This window comes from Macaca fascicularis, chromosome 3, assembly GCF_037993035.2.
Source record: "Macaca fascicularis isolate 582-1 chromosome 3, T2T-MFA8v1.1".
Classification (NCBI taxonomy): domain Eukaryota; kingdom Metazoa; phylum Chordata; class Mammalia; order Primates; family Cercopithecidae; genus Macaca; species Macaca fascicularis.
Window position 1 is genome coordinate 9,984,510 of NC_088377.1, and position 15,847 is coordinate 10,000,356.

General features: G+C 48.6%; 1 protein-coding gene across 16 annotated transcripts in view; it reads left to right on the plus strand.

Annotated features, from left to right (window-relative positions):
• Nucleotides 1-335: 335 nt before the first annotated feature.
• The window catches only part of HLCS (holocarboxylase synthetase), a 247,497-nt gene continuing 231,985 nt past the window's right edge, over nucleotides 336-15,847 (plus strand). For 9 of the 16 annotated variants that reach the window (XR_012432007.1, XM_074034029.1, XM_074034033.1 and 6 more), the window contains exon 1: nucleotides 9,812-10,107. The gene's annotated coding sequence lies outside the window, so the exon portion shown is untranslated. Of the gene's footprint in view, nucleotides 390-9,811; nucleotides 10,108-15,847 lie in introns of those variants that run through there. The other 7 variants (XR_012432008.1, XR_012432005.1, XM_065541386.1 and 4 more) reach the window with 1 other exon arrangement.

The window sequence follows — 15,847 nt, forward strand, 5'->3', positions numbered from 1 at the left end:
GCGGTGCATGGTGCGGGTCAGGGAGGAAGGCGTGGAGGGAAGGTGGAGGCCTGCCTTCGGCAGAGCAGGGTGAGGTTCGGCCCTGTAAGGCCGCAGGAGTGGGCGAGGCTGGAGCGAGAGCGGCAAGGCGGCGGCAGAGGCGCGCCTCCCAGGCAGCTTGGGCGAGAGAAGACCGGTGGCCGAGAGGCAGAAGCTGGCTAGCGGCGAAGGGCCCGCGTCCCCGAGAGCGCGGCACAGCGGCCAGGGCAGGAGGCGGCCGGGCGGCCCCGGGGCCCTGCGCAGAAAGCCCGGCTGCACCACCAGGCGGGCCGCGAGGGGGCGCACTGCGGCGCGGCAGGGATTCGCGGGCGACCACCCGGAGCAGGAGCGGCCGCATCTCGGCCTCAGAAGTAAGTCGGGGCGCTGCGGGCCAGGGCAGGGGGTGGGCGCTCGCCGGAGGCGTGCTGGGGCCGGGCGAGGGTCTGGCAGTCCACGCCCGGACACTGCCGGGGAACAGCCGTGTCCAGAGGCCAGGCCGCTGGGCTGCAGCCGGGACGGCCGGAAAACCGCTTCCAGCTACCAGAAGGGGGTGGGGCTTCCGGTGGGGCAGCCATAGGGACCTCGCGGCCCAGGGCAGCGCCGCCTCCCCGCGCCGCTCGCGTTCTTCCCTGCGGGACCCGGGCTGGCTCGGCCCGGCTGTCAGTGCGCACGCGCGGCCGACGCGGCCTGAGAGCCTGGGTTCGCGCGCCCTGTACCCCTTCCACGGGCTCCTGGCCGCGTCCCCCACGCCCGTGTTAGGGGCAGAGCCGCAGGGCCTACCAGCAGCTAGAAAGTACGGGTGACTAGGACCTGCGTGTGGAGAAAGGCTTCTAATGACCCACCACCTACGTGCCAGGAAAATAGATACATAATATTAAAAAACGGAAGCTGGGGCCGTGCGCGGTGGTTCATGCCTGTAATCTCAGCACTTTGCGAGGCCGAGGCAGGCGGATCACTTGAGGTCAGGAGTTCGAGACCATGCTGGGCAACATGGTGAAACCTCATCTCTACTAAAAATACAAAAATTAACCGGGCGTGGTGGTGGCGCTCCTGTAATCCCAGCTACTCGGGAGGCTGAGGCAGGAGAATCACTTGAATTCGGGAGGTGGAGGTTGCAATTAACCGAGATTGCGCCCCACTGCACTCCAGCCTGGACAAGAGCAAAACTCTGTCTCAAAAAAAAAAAAAAAAAAAAAAAAAAAGGCCAGACCTTGTGGCTCACATCTGTAATCCCAGCACGTTGGGAAGCTTAGGTGGGAGAATCTTTTGAGTCCAGGAGTTGGAGACCAGCTTGGCCAACATAGATAAAACCCCTCTCTGCGAAAAATAAGAAAAGTTCGTTTCAGCTACTCTGGAGGCTGAGGTGGGAGGATCTCTTGAGCCAGGGAGGCGGAGCTTGCTGTCAGCAGAGATGAAGGCTCTTCACTCCAGCCTGGGTGAGGGAGTGAGACCCTGTCTCAAAGCAAAACAAAACAAACAAAAAACAAACCGTACCTTTAATTAAAGAAAGATGGCAAACTGGGAAAAATATTTGCAACATCTGTCACAGATAAAGGTTTAAGATCCCAAGTATGTAAATAACTCAAACATTGAGGGAGCCAAAGACCAAACAGGCAAAAGACATGAACTGACAATCTGCACAAAAATGACATAAAACTGGCCCTTCAGTGAAAAGATGTTCCGTTTCTCCCGCAGAAAGAGAAATGCAGGGTACTCTGAGAAACCATCACGGTTCTAACTAATCCAGTTGCTAAGTGTAAAGCAACAGGACGGGCTGTGGGGTAACATGCTGTCGTACATTGCTAGTGGGAATGCAAGATGGTCCAACTCCTAGAGAGGAACATTTAGCATTGTTTAACAAAACTACATATGCATTTACCCCTTGACCCAGCAATTCTACAGCTAGGAATTTAGCCTGGAGAAACGCCTACACCAGTATAAAAGTGTATATATGTACAAGGTCACTCATTGCAGCATTGTTTGCAATGGCAAAATTTTGGAAACAACTTCAGTGCCAATATGTAGGCAATTGGTTGAATAAACCCTGGTCCATCCACGTGATGCACTTATGAAAAAGAGTGAGGGCCGGCCCGGTGGCTCATGCCTGTAAATCACAGCACTTTGGGAGGCGAGGCGGGCAGATCATGAGGTCAGGAGATCGAGACCATCCTGGCTAACACGGTGAAACCCCGTCTCTACTAAAAATACAAAAAATTAGCTGGGTGTGGTGGCGGGCGCCTATAGTCCCAGCTACTCAGGAGGCTGAGGCAGGAGAATGTGAAGCCGGGAGGTGGAGCTTGCAGCGAGCCGAGATTGCACCACTGTACTCCAGCCTGGGCGACAGTGTGAGACTCTGTCTCAAAAAAAAAAATAAATAAATAAAATAAAATAAAATAAAAAAATTAAAAAAAAAGTGAGGAAGATCTCTTTGAACTGATGTGGAGTGATTTCTAGGGTCTACAGTATTAGGAAATGAACAAAAGTTAAACAGAGACTACTGTATCAGGCTATTTTTCGTGTGAAACATTCAAGTATCTCCTTATTTTTTTTGGGGGGGGGGGGAAAGAAAAAGAAAAGAAAGGGAAAAAAGAAATCCAGGAAGAAAAAACTAGAAACTAATAAATTGGCTACTTGCAGTGGGTGGATGGGAATGGGGTGAAAGTCTAAGAGGAAATGACACATCTCCAAGCATACTTTTTTTGGGGGCAGTTTTGACTTTTCAAAACATGTTAATGTTTTAGTATTTAAAAAGTAAAATGAAATCAACATAAGATGGGCGAAAAGAAACCTAAAATTGAATACAAACAAAAGTGAACAAATGAGCTAAACTGCATAGTCAATTAACCACAGAAAGTCAAACTCAAATAACTTTGAACACAGCTCTTTGACTATACACCTGTGTGTAAACAAACAAAACTACAAAGAAATTGTGCACTTCACTTAGTCGGTAGTGATCTGGTATAGCAATTCTGAAAATATTTTCTGTGTATTGTAGGATTAAGCAAATAAGTAAATCTAATGACATTCTTGGAAGCTGGGATACCCACTATGAGAGAAGAAACACACAAATATGGAGTGAAGGAAGGCAAAGAAGAGCTCCATGAATTGGAATGAGAGAGTCCACAGATTACTTATTAATTACAAAGATAAAAAAGGAACCTTTATAGTGGAGAAACCTGGAAACTTGGTGGATAACCCTTTTCATTTTTTTGGAGACAGTCTCACTCTGTTGTCTAGGCTGGAGTGCAGTGGTGTGATCTTGGCTCACTGCAACCTCTGCCTCCCAGGTTCAGACAATTCTCCTGCCTCAGCCTCCCGAGTAGCTGGGACTACAGGCGCGCACCAGTATGCCTGTCTAATTTTTGTATTTTTAGTAGAGACAGGTTTCGCCATGTTAGCCATGCTGGTCTTGAACTCGTGGTCTCAAGTGATCTGCCCACCTCAGCCTCCCAAAGTGTTGGGATTACAGGTGTGAGCACCGCGCCTGGCCTACTTTTCATTTTGACTTAAGAGTTTATTTTCAAGATCTGTCTGCTGAGAAAGCTGGGGAGCAGGGCCACCCAAGTAGCAATGAGCATTCCTCATGCCCATATCTTGGTTTCTAAATACCATTGTCCATTAAAAGGAGCCAGAGCTCCTAGGAGAAATGGCTCATTGTGGGAAGGGAGGGAAGGTCAACAATGAGTCAGGAGCAGCTTGTTCAGAACACAAGGAGGTGTTCAAAGAATGATAGAGACAGGTCAGACGGACACAGGGGCCAGCTTGATGGGGCCCCAGTGGCCAAACCTGGAACAATTTGAATATCAAAATTAATAATGGCAATAATGAATTATCACATTGAATAAAAGAGAATCCATGAGTCCAGAGTAATACTAAAAAGCAAATAAACTTACCAACAAATACATAAACAGAGGTAGAAGAGGAGAATACCAGCTAATGATTGCTGAAGGAACAACAGGGTTGGAAAAGTTGGCTAGTCTCAAGATAGTGAGTTATCTCACTTGATTGTTCATGGTCAGTTACAGATTGAACTCTTTGTTCTATTCTTTTCCCCCTTCTCACTACTGTACGTGACTAACACAAAAAAAATCGCCACATTGTAGGCCGGGCGCGGTGGCTCATGCCTGTAATCCCAGCACTTTGGGAGGCCGAGGCAGGTGGATCACCTGAGGTCGAGAGTTCGAGGCCAGCCTGACCAACATGGAGAAACCCTGTCTCTACTAAAAATACAAAATTAGCTGGGCGTGGTGGCGCATGCCTGTAATCCCACCTACTCAGGAGGCTGAGGCAGGAGAATGGCTTGAACCCGGGAGGGGGAGGTTGTGGTGAGCCGAGATTGCGCCATTGCACTCCAGCCTGGGCAACAAGTAAAACTCCATCTCAAAAAACAAAAAAACAAACAAAAAGTTACCACATTACAACTAACACAGTTATGACTGATTCAGGTGGGTGCTTACTGGGTGTCTTGGTCTGTTTTATTCTTCCGTAACAGAATACCTGAGACTGGGTAATTTATAATGAACAGAAATTGATTTGCCTTATGGTTCTGGAGGCTGAGAAGTCCAAGATTGAGGAGCCACATCTGGTGAGGGCCTTCTGGCTGCATCATCTCATGGTGGAAAGCAGAAGGGCAAGAGGGTGGACAAGGGAAAGAGAAAGGAAGGGGGCCAAACTCATTCCTTTATCAGGAGCCCACTCCCGCAGTAACAGCAGAGCCTTTATGACCTAATCACCCAGCTCTCAACACTGTTGCACTGGGGATTAAGTTTCCAACACATGCACTTGGGGAATACATTCAAACCATAGCATTGGGGAATAAGATGCCAAAGCCTCACTCCACAGATTACGTGTGAATTACAAATATATACAAGGAAACTTTATAGTGGTTCTTCTGGAAACCACCTTAACCATGTGAACAAAGTCAGCATCACCAGTTTGAACTGACATCCTATGCCAAAAATGCATAACCTGAATTGGATATAGGAAACATCAGACAAACACAAATTGAGGGACCAGCTGCAATACAATGGAGCTAACTATTTTTTTTTTCCCCCAAGACCAAGTCTCGCTCTGTTGCCCAGGCTGGAGTGCAGTGGCCCGATCTTGGCTCACTGCAACCTCTGCCTCCCGGGTTCAAGTGATTCTCCTGCCTCAGCCTCCTGAGTAGCTGGGACTACAGGTGCGCACCACCATACCCAGCTAATTCTTGTATTTTTAGTAGAGATGGGGTTTTACCATGTTGGCCAGGATGGTCTCGATCTCTTGATCTCGTGATCTGCCTGCCTCAGCCTCCCAAAGTGCTGGGATTACAGGCATGAGCCACCGTGCCCAGCCAGTTTTTGTATTTTTAGTAGAGATGGGGTTTCATTATGTTGCCAGGATGATCTCAAACTCCTGACCTCAAGTGATCCGCCCACCTTGGCCTCCCAAAGTGCTGGGATTACAGGTGTGAGCCACCGGGCCCAGCCGGGGCTGACTTTTAAAAGATGTCAAGGTCATGAAAGACTAAGAAACTGTTCCAGATTAAAAGGGAATAAAGCGACATGACAGCTAAATGCCATGTGTGTCCTTGAATTGGGAAAAATAATATTGCTAGCAAGAATGTTATTTGGGACAATTGACTAAATGTGAATAGTAATTAGCATTGGATGGATGCTGATACCTGAATCTGATTATTGCAGTGTTAACTTTTCTGAATCTGATCATTGCAGTGTGGTTATGTTGGAGAAATGTTCTTAGGAAATACAGCTTGAAGTACTAGGGTGAAAGGTCATTGTTTCTGCAATTTAGTCTCACATGGTTCTGGAAAGAAAGTCTATACTTTGTACCACTGAGTGGATATACAGTGTTTCCCCCTTAGCTGTGCTGTTGTTTTCCAAGGTTTCAGTTACCTGTGGCCAACTGCAGTTTGAAAATATTAAATGAAAAACAAACAAACAGAAAATATTAAATGGAAAATTCCAGAACATTTCATAAGATTTATTTATTTATTTAATTTTGATAGATTTAGAGGGTACAATACCCCTGTTTTGTTACATGGATATATTGGGTAGTGGTGAAGTCTGGATTTTGAGTGCAGCCATCACCCCCGATCGTGTACATTGTACCCATTAAGTAATTTCTCATTGTTCACCCCTCCCACCCTTCTGAGCCTCCAATGCCTGTTATTCCACTCTCTGTGTCCATGTGTACACATTATTGAGCTCCCACTTAGAAGTGAGAACATAATTCATGAGTTTTAAATTGTGTGCGGTTCGGAAGAGCATGAAATCTCACACCTTCCTGTTCTGTCTCACCTGGGATACGAATCATCTCTGTCCAGCAGATTCTCCCATTTTGTCACTTAGTAGCTCTCTTGGTGACCAGATCGACTGTTGTGGTATTGCAGTGCTTGTGTTCTAGTCATCCTTTATTTAATTTTATTATTAGTTTATTATTATCCTATTTTGTTATTAGTTGTTAATTTGTTATTGTGCCTAATGTATGAACTTTATCATAGGTAAGTAATGGGAAAAAACAATATATATAGGGTTCAGTACTCTCTGTGCTTCAGGCGTTCACTGGGGGTCTTGGAACATACCCCTTGTGGATAAGGGGGGACTACTCTACCACAATTTGCTTAATATGTTCCATATTGAACATTTAAAATTTTCCAGTAAAAAAAAAAAATCACTGTTGGCCAGGTGTGGTGGCTCATACGTATGATCCTAGTGCTTTGTGAGGCAAAGGTGGTTAGATCGTTTGAGGCCAGGAGTTCGAGACCAGCCTGGGCAACATAGCAAGAACCCATCTCTATAAAAAATACACAAATAATTAGCTGGCAATGGTGGTTTGTGCATATAGTATCAGCTACTTGGGAGGCTGAGGCAGGAGGGTCAGCTGAGCACAGGAGTTTGAGGCTACAGTGAGCTATGATTGCACCATTGCACTCCAGCCTGATATACCCTGTCTCAAAAAAAAAAAAACTTTTTTTTTTTTTTTGAGACGGAGTCTCACTCTGTCACCCAGGCTTGAGTGCAGTGGTGCCATCTTGTCTCACTGCAAGCTCCATCTCCCGGGTTCACGCCATTCTCCTGCCTCAGCCTCCCGAGTAGCTGGGACTATAGGTGCCTGCCACCACACCCGGCTAATTTTTTGTATTTTTACTAGAGACGGGGTTTTACCATGTTAGCCAGGATGGTCTCGATCTCCTGACCTCGTGATCCTCCCGCCTTGGCCCCCCAAAGTGTTGGGATGACAGGCGTGAACCACTGTGCCCGGCCAAAAAAAATCATTTTTATAAGGATTGTTGCTATTAAACTCTTTACATGCTGGGTGCAGTGGCTCATGCCTGTAATCCTAGCACTTTGGGAGGCCGAGGTGGGCGGATCACTTGAGGTCAAGAGTTCGAGACCAGCCTGGCCAACAGAGTGAAACCCCATCTGTACTAAAAATACAAAAATTAGCTGGGCATGGTGGTGGGCACCTGTAATCCCAACTACTTGGGAGGCTGAGGCAGGAGAATCTCTTGAACCCAGGAGGCGGAGGTTGCAGTGAGCCAAGATCGTGCTTCTGCACTCCGGCTTGGGTGACAGAGTGAGACTCTGTCTCAACAGATAAATAAATAAACAAACATTAACAAAAGAAGAAAATAAAGAAGAGGTTGTATGGACCGTGGGAGGTGAGAGCAGTAGATTCCAAAGGCAGCTGCTTATGCTATTGTGCACAGGATTCTCATATTACTGCAGACACTCCCCACACCATGCTTATGCCAGAGTTTTTTTGTTTGTTTAGTTTTTTTTTTCTTTTTTTTGAGATGGAGTCTCGCTCTGTCGACCAGGCTGGAGTACAGTGGCGCAATCTCGGCTCACTGCAACCTCTGCTTTCTGGGTTTAAGCAATTCTCTGCCTCAGCCTCCGAGTAGCTGGGATTACAGGTGCGTGTCACCACGGCCGGCTAATTTTTGTATTTTTAGTGGAGATGGAGTTTCACCATCTTGGCCAGGCTGGTCTTCAATTCCTAACCTCGTGATCCGCCCGCCTTGGTCTCCCAAAGTGCTGGGATTACAGGCATGATCCACTGCACTTGGCCTGCCAGAGTTTTTAAGTTAATGACACCCCTGGCATTGTGCTAGGATTCATGGGTCTAATCCCAGCCACAATGCCTAAATTTAGACGTGGACAGTAGGGGATCTGTAATTAGCTGGATCATTGCCTCTAGAAGATTTTCTTGACTAAGAACCACAATATGAAGCTTTGTGTTTGAGGACCTCATAATTCTCCAAGACAGTTTGTGAAAATCAGTATACATCTGAAATTGAAAGGAAAATGTGTTTGACCTGAAAAATACTGAGTCAAAAACAAAAGTCACTTTTAATGGGAGTATACATTGGTATAACTGCTTTGGAAAACAGTTTAGTGTTATCCCTTAATTCTGCACATCACATTAGCTTGCTGGGGCTATGCCTGGTGTAGTAATGGGTCCACACCCAGAAAAATGCTTGCCCAGGGGCTCCAGGAGACAAGTGAGTGGATGTTCAGAACAGTAAAGGAAACAAAATGGAGATAACCCCATGTTGATCAGCAGGAGAATGGCTAAACAAAGTAGGATATGATCACAAATAGAATAGTAGATAGCAGTGAACATGAATAAAATGCAGCTTTGCAAAATTATATGTGTGAATCTTAGAAACATTGAATAGAAAGAATGCAAGGCTTGGAAATCTACTTACTGAACAATATTTTTATAAAGCAAAAAAAACCCAAAAAACAAAAAAAACCACACCTGGCCTCAGCTCTTGTTTTACCAGAAACCCCAGCAGTGATGGGATGTCTCATTTGAGATTTTCTTTGTGGTAGGGCTATTCTGCACCCCATCCACAAACACTTCCCGGACATCAGACTTGCTTATTTTCCTACTGATTTCCTCCTCTTTGGGAGAGAGTATTCTAATTAACATCATGTGTGTCCCACCTCAGATGAAAGCATCCCCCATTCCCCTAAACCCCGAAGGAGAGGCTGCAAGTCTTTGGTGGAAATTGTTGTGCCGAAAGTAAAGGATTCAGGGTTCGGATGGCAGAATTAGGACTCCATCCTTAGGGTAGCAAGAGAAGTCTGGTAGTGCCCTTAGAAAAGGAAGGGTAAGGCCGGACGCAGTGGCTCACGCCTGTAACCCCAGCACTTTGGGAGGCTGAGGCGGGTGGATCACCTGAGGTCAGGAGTTTCAGACTAGCCTGGTCAACATGGTGAAACACTGTCTCTACTAAAAATACAAAAATTATCTGGGCATGGTGGCGGGCGCCTGTAATCCCAATACTTAGGAGGCTGAGGCAGGAGAATCTCTTGAACCCGGGAGGCAGAAGGTTAAGAGTTAATAGATTAATAGATCCAACTCTCAGTTCCTCATCAGAATTAGGGAGGAGTAACACGGGGAAAGAAATCCAGAATAACTAGTTAAGCCCATACACTGCACCTCCTTCACCAAATAACCCATCAGGAATGCCCAATTTGGCTACTTTTGTCTGTCACTCATTTTATTCAGCAAAACCTTCAGCCAACTTCATTATTTTGCCAGGAAAACAGACCCATTTCCTGCCCTTGAAGGTTTGCAGTCTCAAGGGGGAAAGCAGTACACCGTTTACAAGCAGTTATCAGATGGGTGGGTGGTGTTGCAGGCGAGCGTGGAAGAGGCCCACCTGGCTAGGGGGCAGGCCATACCTCCCTGGCAGGTGACATTTGACCTATGAGGCAAGCCCGAAAGGACAGGCAGGGATGCCCCGCGGATGCCGGGCTGGCGAGGCAGGGCCTGAGCAGCCAGTGGAGAAGGGCAGCGGGAAGCGCGCTCTGCAGGAGGCAGACGTCCCAGCCCGTGTGGCCAGAGGTGGCAGGGGCGCCGCCTGAGCGGGGCTGGGGAGCGGGCAGGATTTGGGGCTGAGCCCAGGGGCGTCCCGATCTGGCCCTTTCCCACAGTCCGTTCAGGCTCGCACGCCTCCGCTGCCATCTGCGCTGTCCTTGGCGACGACGCCCTCACCGCCCTGGGTGCGTTTCAGCGGTCTCGGAGCCGGGCGGGTGCGGGGCCAGGAGCGCTCCGCCGCCGGTATCAGGCCTGCAGGTAGGGACGCGCGGCCGCCCGGGGCTCTGGGGACTCGGGTGTCCAGGTGCCGGAGCCGCCGCTCCCACGGACTCCGCTCCCACGGACTCAGGCCCGTGAGTGAGTTTCCTAAGAACTCACCAGATTCCGCGGCTCGGGTTTCCTGCCTTACATCCTGCTTTTTATTTCCCAGGGGGAGTTATTTATAGACAGGGATCGTGTGTTCAAGGCCTGGCTCTTCGGACTCGGCGTTTTTCTTGTTCTAGGTGCTTCAGTGGGGGCTGGATCCCATCATCTTCCAGGGCTGGAATCTTGTAGAAAACGGGCTGTACAGGCGGGAGTTCAGTTCAGCCCTATCATCTGTTCTTGGCCTCTTCTGGAAACGGGCTAATTCTCTGTTTAGGGCTTTATGATTTTATAACCCAGTAACATACTAGCCCTGTGGTTGAGTTGTTTCTTCCTATTGCTTTCTTTTTTAAAAAATATAGTCAGGGTCTCACTCTGTTGCTCAGGCTGGATGGAGTGCATTGATGTGATCACAGCTCACTGCAGCCTTGAACTCCTGGGCTCAAGCAGTCCTCCCCTTTCAGCCTCCGAGTATCTGGGACCAGAGGCATGCAGGCCACCACACCCAGCTTTTTTTTTTTTTTTTTTGAGATGGGGACTTGCTGTGTCTCCCAGGCTAGAGTACAAGTGGCCTGATCGCGGCTCACTGCAGCCTCGACCTCCCCAGGAGTAGCTGGAACTACAGGCACACACCACCATGCCTGGCTAATTTTTATTTTTGTAGAGATATGGTTTCACCATGTTGCCCAGGCTGGTCTTGAACTTGAGTTCAAGTGATCTGCCTGCCTTTGCCTCCCAAAGTGTTAGGATTACAGGTGTGAGCCACCGCACCTGGCCGCCTGGCTAATTTTTAATTTTCTGTAGAGATGGAGTCTCCCTATGTTGCGCAGGCTGGTCTCAAACTCCTGGCCTCAAGTGATCCTCCTGCCTTGGCCTCTCAAAGTGCTGGCATTATAGGTGTGAGCCACTGTGCCTGGTCCATATTGCTGTTTTATCACAAGCTACCTGCAGTGCATTTGGGCTAAACATGTGGTTTGCATAAAACCATTTTAAAAATCACAAACTGACCTGCAAAGCAAGGCATATCAACAGAGGGGCATGGCAGCTTCATGGGACCCCCCCCATAGGAGACTCAATCCTGGTGCCTCTATAGAAACATAAATTCAGTGAAAACAAAGGAGCTAGTTCTGATGGCTGGAGAATGTAAAGGGATGAAGGTCATGCCCCCCTTCTCCCACCAGAGTCTTTCCAGGGAATTTCTTTCCAGCCCCATTAAATTGATAGCATCATGGGTTTGTAATAGGTAGTTTTTTTTCTTTTAAGTAGTGTGATCGGCTTTCCCTAAGTATGGAAGTTTCAGTCCCAGAATGTGTTCAGGTTGGCAGAGGAGAAATTCGGTTGTCATGTGACTCACTGGCCCCTTTCATGGAGCTTTCAGCCACAGGAGAGGATGCATCTGTGCTGGTTTTGCCGCAGTGTCTGGAGTTCCCAGCTGAGTCTGCTGTTGAACAGTTCTCATCATGTGCTTTGCTGGTTGACATGTACACTCCCTCCCAGGATGTCTGTTTCAGGGTCCTGCCAGCTTCGCACTCTTCTCTGCCCCAGTGAGTCTCTGGCCTTGCACCCTGGGGCCCTTCTTGCCCCCTTCTCAGGGCTCAGTGTGCTCTGTGAGATCCCCCCAGCAGTCCTCAGGCTGCAGTTTAATCAGGACGCTTCCAGCCTCCTTCCCACACTCTGGGGTCCTACTCTTCATTTTCTTTCTTTTTTTTTATTTTTTGTTTGAGATGGGAGTCTCGCTCTGTCGCCCAGGCTGGAGTGCAGTGGTGCAATCTCGGCTCACTGCAACCTCTGTCTCCCATATTCAAGTGATTCTCTTGCCTCAGCCTCCTGAGCAGCTGGGACTATGTGCGCGCCACCACGCCTGGCTATTTTTTGTATTTTTAGTAGAAATGGGGTCTCACCATGTTGGCCAGGCTGATCTTGAACTCCTGACCTCAGGTGATCCGCCCGCCTCGACCTCCCAAAGTGCTGGGATTACAGGCATGAGCCACCGCGTTTGGCCCCTACTGTTTTCTAAATTAATGGGATGATAAAAGCAGCAGCTCAGGACTTGGAAGCTGACTTGTTTAATGCAGTTGGCAGATAAAGTGACTTAACCCGAAGGAGCAGTTCAAGTGGTAACGACTTCTGGCACCATGACTGACCAGCTGAGGAAAATTTAGGCAGATGGGCTTTTCCGTGCCTGAAAAAGGCAACTCGATTTACTGGGAAGGAACTCCCCACCCCCACTTTGTGTAATAGTTTCCCCATGAAGAGCGCTCATGAGGATGAAGTGAAAGTGCCTTTCCCTTCCATTCCTTCCTGTCCACTCTGCCCAGGTGGCCAGTTGCTTGGTCATAAGAGTCTGCACTCTTAGCCCTGTGTGGCTGTTCTCTCTGAACCCTGCCACTCAACACCGGGCGGATGCTATTATTATTCCTGCATTGGAGCTGTGGAAAGAGAGGCATTTGCCCTGGTCACGTGGCCACTGAATGTGTGCATTTTATTGGGGAGTTGGGGGGTCAGAGGCAGTATTTGAACTCAGGGTTTCTGAGTCCAGACCATGGCCTCGATTGCTTCACTACACAAACGACAACTCACACAGGCTCAATATGGGGTGCTGGGCAGGATGACTGGCTAATGCCTTTTTCATGTGGTTGTAAAACTTAATTTCCTTCCACATTCATTTATTTGAACTCTTAAAGCTGCCTCTCTGCAAACCCTGTAAAAGTGAAACATTTGTTCAAGAAATGAGCTAGGATTGTTAGGAAGACAATGATGAACATACTAGGAGTGGGGCTCCCCATTTGCAGAGCAATCTCCCATCCATCGAGGTGGTTTAGACTTTTGAGGCTAAGTGTTTTGGAGGGTGCGGCAGTGGCCCGTGTGCTTACCTGGAAGCTTATGGTACTCAGCACCCCTCGGGAGGGCCTGTCTGGTAGGCAGGAAACTGCTCACAGATGTTTCCCTTCCCCCAACCAGGACCTGATTTTTACACGCCTGAAATATAAAGGACCACTCCCCTCTGCTGGATGAAGACAAATTTGCTTTTAACAGAGAAAGAGTTTGTGACCGCTTCGCTCTCTAGTGGTCAACTAGGTAAAAGAGCTAACAGTTCAACTGTTTTACAAACTGAGGTATGAACCTCCGTTTTTGGGGTAGTTCTGAAAACTTTCAGTGAGCACCTACTATGTATAGGCACAATGCTAAATACCAGGGATATGAAAGTGAATAAGAGAACACCAAAATCAAATGTTTGTAGATTGCATCATATTGTAAATGTATGGGAACCACAGAATCTGAGGGATTGAGGGGAAGTTAGAGATGATCTGGCTTGTATCCCTCTTTTTTTTTTCCTAAGTAGCTGAAAAACTGTGACCTAGAGAGAGGAAATTAATTTGCTTAAGATCACATGGCTGGTTAGGAAGAGGGGAAAAAAGGAGTGCTGATGAAATTAAGTGGAAGGTCACCCTCTAATTTTTATAACCTATTTTTTTTTTTTTTTTTTTTTTGAGACGGAGTCTCGCTCTGCCGCCCAGGTTGGAGTACAGTGGCCGGATCTCAGCTCACTGCAAGCTCCGCCTCCCAGGTTTACGCCATTCTCCTGCCTCAGTCTCCCGAGTAGCTGGGACTACAGGCGCCCACCACCTCGCCCGGCTAGTTTTTTTTTTGTATTTTTAGTAGAGACGGGGTTTCACCGTGTTAGCCAGGATGGTCTCGATCTCCTGACCTCGTGATCCGCCGGTCTCGGCCTCCCAAAGTGCTGGGATTACAGGCTTGAGCCACCGCACCCGGCCTATAACCTATTATATTGAAATAATTTTAGGCTTACAAAATAGTAGAGAGAGTTCTTTGAACCTTCACCCAGCTTCCTCTAATGCTAACATCTTACACAACCGTGGATTTACCAAAACTAACATTGGTGCAACATTATTATTATTATTGTTATTTGTTTATTTTTTGAGACAGTCTTGCTCTGTTGCCCAGGCTGGAGTGCAGTGGTGCGATCTCCGCTCACTGCAAGCTCTGCCTCCCGGGTTCACGCCATTCTGCCTCAGCCTCCCGAGAAGCTCGGACTACAGGCGCCCGCCACCTCGCCCGGCTAATTTTTTTGTATTTTTAGTAGAGACGGGGTTTCACCGTGTTCACCAGGATGGTCTCGATCTCCTGACCTTGTGATCTGCCCGCCTCGGCCTCCCAAGTAGCTGAGCGTCACTGAGTGACTGAGCGTCACTGCTGGAGGTCACTGCTGAACCATGTGGGAGAATGGGGTCACCAAGGAAGAGAACATAGAGGAGGTCAGAAGTTGGGGGCAGAGACTCACTTATGGCTGACGGTTGAGAGAAGGGTTAGAGACAGAGGCACAGAACTTGGATGTGCTGGTTCGCAAGGGCTGCTGTAACTAAGTACTGCAGACTGGGGCTACGACAACAGACATTCATTTCCTGAGTTCTGGAAGCTAGAAGTCCAAGATGAAGGTGTGGGCGGGCTTGGTTTCTCCTGAGGCTTCTCTCTTTGGCTTGGAGATGGCTGTCTTTTCCCTTTGTCCTCACAGGATTGTCCCCCTGTGCATGTCTGTGTCTAATCTCCTCTCCTTTTTTTTTTTTTTTTTTTTTTTGAGACGGAGTCTGGCTCTGTCGCCCGGGCTGGAGTGCAGTGGCCGGATCTCAGCTCACTGCAAGCTCCGCCCCCCGGGTTTATGCCATTCTCCTGCCTCAGCCTCCCGAGTAGCTGGGACTACAGGCGCCCGCCGCCTCGCCCGGCTAGTTTTTTGTATTTTTTAGTAGAGACGGGGTTTCACCATGTTCGCCAGGATGGTCTCGATCTCCTGACCTCGTGATCCGCCCGTCTCGGCCTCCCAAAGTGCTGGGATTACAGGCTTGAGCCACCGCGCCCGGCCTTAATCTCCTCTCCTTATAAGGACACCAGTCATAACAGATTAGGGCCCACCCTGGTGACCTCATTGTACCTTAATGACTATTTTAAAGTCCCTGTCTCCTGATGCAGTCCCAGTCTGAGGTACTGGGGGTTAGAACTTCAACATTAGAATTTGAGGGGACACAGTTCCGCCCATCAACACAGGAACAGAAGCAGAATATTGAATTTTTTAAAAACCCAAGGGAAGAGTTTCAGAAAGGCCAGAGGCTGGCAATGGCTTGTTTGTTCTTAGACATGCCCTTGCCTCCTGCCGCCGCTCTCTCTCCTGTGGTCCACAGGGAGGTTCCTGGAGGCTCTTCTGCTGTGGGGCCTGTGGTGAGGTTTGGCCACATGGCGTTGGGCTGGAGGTGTGGAGCGCCTACAGTATTTTTCCACCTTCTTCCTCTGCCGATGTCTCCAGCAGCAGTTGTTTCTCTGTGGCTCCATCTCTCACGGCACCAATCTGTGGGTTCCAGCTTCCACCAGGGGACCCTGGATCCTGGGTGATGGTAACCTGACCTGTGCTGTGTGCCCTCAGCCCTGCAGAGGGGTTGTGGCCATCTGCTCTTTCTATTCCCTGGGTTGCCTCACTGTCCCTTCTCTGGTGTCTGTCTACTTATTTATTTCAGACGGAGTTCCACTCTTGTTGCCCAGGCTGGAGTGCAATGGTGCAATCTCGGCTCACTGCAACCTCCACCTCCCAGGTTCAAGCTATTCTCCTGCCTCAGCCTCCCAAGTA